At 41.6% G+C, this 3,204-nt stretch overlaps 1 long non-coding RNA gene across 1 annotated transcript; it reads left to right on the top strand.

Annotated features, from left to right (window-relative positions):
• The first annotated feature begins 348 nt into the window (after positions 1-348).
• LOC134025514 (uncharacterized) lies at positions 349-869 on the top strand. Its single transcript, XR_009931035.1, has 3 exons — positions 349-506; positions 589-677; positions 782-869. It is a non-coding gene; the product is annotated as an uncharacterized LOC134025514 (long non-coding RNA).
• The last annotated feature ends 2,335 nt before the right edge of the window (positions 870-3,204 follow it).

Below are 3,204 nucleotides of genomic sequence, written 5' to 3'. Positions count from 1 at the left end.
GGGTTAGAAAATATAGTACGCCAACAAGAAAGCTATTACTAAGGACATGTGGGGATGTGCAATATCTGTAGGCTACTAGAAAGTGCTGAATATCAAGTATAGGACGAGCTAAGGGTAAGGCAATAGGTCAGTGGCTAATTTGTTGTTATTCACCACAGCAGAATGTTACCGGTTAAGAAAAACAAGAGAGGTAAGGTATTTGAATTCATGTCAGTTTTATTCTAAACAAGTTAGATGAGAGTCACCACCTCACAGAATAACCAGCGGGACCACCACTCATTCCACACAGGCATTTAGCTGTCCACAACACAGATGACTCAGCGAAGACCCCAACAGACCAGCAATTGCAGCAGTCCTTAAATTAAAATCACGTATGAAACCTTCACTCATATATTACAGAGCACATGAACACTTACATGTAAAAAACATAACAGCGGCTATGAAGCCTGAGCCTACCTGTCAACAGAAACCGAAGATGAAATGCAGTCAGAAGAAGGGAATACATGGTGAGTATGCAACAGCCCAAAGGCGAAGTCAAATACTGCTATAATACATTATTGATTGATTATTCTATTTTATAACTTACAGCTTTATATCATTTATAGTATAGTATCACCTAATGGAACCTTTTGGAAAGAAACCCTGCAAAGATTGTTCAAAACACCCTACAGGATGCAGTAAGTTTGCTGACAGAGTTATTTCAAACTTAAACATAATATGTATTAGCAACAAATATACTGAATATACATTTGATGCCTCAATGATTTTTCCATTACTTCAGAACAGGAGACCACATCATTGCCTAAGCTCTACACGAAAGATTCCTACAGAGTGCAACTACACAGCTTTGTGTTGACGATATCCTACTCAAGACCTGGGAACAGCGCAGTACATTTAGCAGACGCTCTTATCCAGAGCGACTTACAGTAAGTACAGGGACATTCCCCCGAGGCAAGTAGGGTGAAGTGCCCAAGGAGTTACTGCAATAAAGTTACTGCACGTTATAAGTACAGGCCAAGTGTAACTCCCACACCACAAAGGACCCATATTCGACCGTAGGTGGTGCTACAGGTCACAGCCACTTATTTTTTATTTTTTTATTCATGATAACTTTTTCTGAGCAGAAACAGATATTTCAAATGAACTGGGTATGTCACATGAGTGCAATAGCTCGTTGTGACCTGCTTGTTGCAAAAGTGCCATGGAGGCCATGTCCTGCTCTGGACTGCTTGGCCCCTCCATTGCTGCTTGCAGCTATATTTAGGATTCCTCCGTAAGGAGGAAACCTATTGTTATTGTTAGTTTTATTATTGGGTGTGCTTTGCCTTCGGCAAGGGCACAACCTTTGTTCTCTCACATATATATTATTGGGTGTGCTTTGCCTTCGGCAAGAGCACAACCTTTGTTCTCTCACATATATATTATTGGGTGTGCTCAAGCCTTCGGCGAGAGCACAACCTTTGTTCTCTCACATATATATTATTATTATTTTTATTTCTTTTTGCCCCCCTAAAACTCAGTCAATATTTGGCCTACATAGACAACGTAGGTGTCAAAAGTTTCGTCTTGGTAGCGATTGAGTTGCTTCTATTGGAATTTACGTTCCGTTGCATGGTTTAGGCTGAAGTTAAGTTTTTGTGGCGAAAAGTGAAGCTAACGGTGGCTAATTTGCTAGCCACAGTCACTGACGTTACTAACGTCACTAACGTCACGAAAACACGCGTGACTACTGTCGAACGCCCCTGAAGGAGCATTCGTTTTGATGGACTTTGGAGAAACAATTAAAAAAAAAAAAAGAATAATGCTTAATAATGAAAAGTGTGCATTTTGGCAAATGTGTTTGACTTTGTGCATACGTATATCCAAGTTGTGCATTAAAAAGTTGTAGATGCTTGCATACATATATAAAGGTTTTGCAATTTTAAGTTTGGTGTTTATAAGAGGAGTTTTGACCTCTAGCATACGCATGTGTTTTATTAGAAAGAATGTGCATTGGCAAATGTTTTTTAAGAAAGGGCTTGCATAATATTTTAAAGAATGTTAAGAAATAGCTGGAAAATGTTTTAGAACCTATTTTACCTTTTTTGAATAAAAAAAAAAAAACTTTGAAGATGTGTATCTTAAAATGGATATGTAGTATTGCTAATGTGTAAAAGTTTAAGACAGAGTGTTTCAGTATGATAAATGCAGAGGATGTGGTTAGGAAATGCTTGAATAGATGGAACCACATTTAACTTTTTGGAGAATACAGGAAACGTGTAGACCGATACCTGCGTCAAAGTCTAGACAGGGCCATCACGTGTTAAAAGAAATAAGAATGAAAGTTGGGGGTAGAGAGAAAGCTTTTTGGGAGTTGTACTTCGTGAGTCGAGTAGTCGAGGTTGTTAGTTCCTGAGCCTGTTTTTGTAGAGTGTCCGCCTGTGCCTATTTTAGAAAAGAGTTTCTTTTCTGTCAGTTGTGCTGCTGTTTTACTAGTGACCCAGGGTCCGCGTTTTCCTATTTTTTTTGTCGTGCCTTAATCAAGGAGGCTTTAGCTTACCTTTTTCTTTTCCTTTTTTACACTTTTGTATCTGTTCCAATAATCTGCCAATAAAAATTTGAAAAGACAGTCGTTGCTCTACCGCCCATTTGTGCGCCCCCCGCTCGAGACCAAGGGATCCACTCAGCGCCCCACACCGATGCTCAGGTGAGTTCCCCGGGAATCGCGACCAGTCATTTAGGCACGAAAACTGCCCAGCTGGTGTTTACGCGAAACAGGGTCTTGAAGTGTTCATCTGCTCAGACACATATACTCTCTCGATAGGTGCGGTGTTGCGTCTCACAGATAAACTAACGGGGGGAATAAGGGCGGAGGAGGGCCCTTGAACGTTTTTGTTATCGGGTGGGAAGGGCGCGGTAACCGGGAGCGAAACGTAGCCATAGGAATAAGTGATCGATAAATTATGATGTTTTGCCCAAAAAAGGGCCTATAAACGTTTGCTGCTATAAAAGATCCCTCCAGGTTTGCGTCAGGAGGCCCCGGTGAGCGTCTGTGACACCGTGGTTTGGTTGGGTGCGGAGATTCCTTTCCAGGGAGGGAGGGAGCCTCGGACTAACTCGTAGCCAAGCGTGTGTTCTCCGCACACGTAGCCTATACAAATTCGTGAGACCCCGTGCGAGAGTTGGGTGGCGTAGCGAGGCGTAACAGTATATTTGTTGCCAGGG

The sequence above is a fragment of the Osmerus eperlanus genome, chromosome 8 (genome assembly GCF_963692335.1).
Source record: "Osmerus eperlanus chromosome 8, fOsmEpe2.1, whole genome shotgun sequence".
NCBI classification, from domain to species: domain Eukaryota; kingdom Metazoa; phylum Chordata; class Actinopteri; order Osmeriformes; family Osmeridae; genus Osmerus; species Osmerus eperlanus.
The sequence above is the reverse complement of the archived record's forward strand: the minus strand, read 5'-3'. Positions and strand labels throughout refer to the sequence as shown.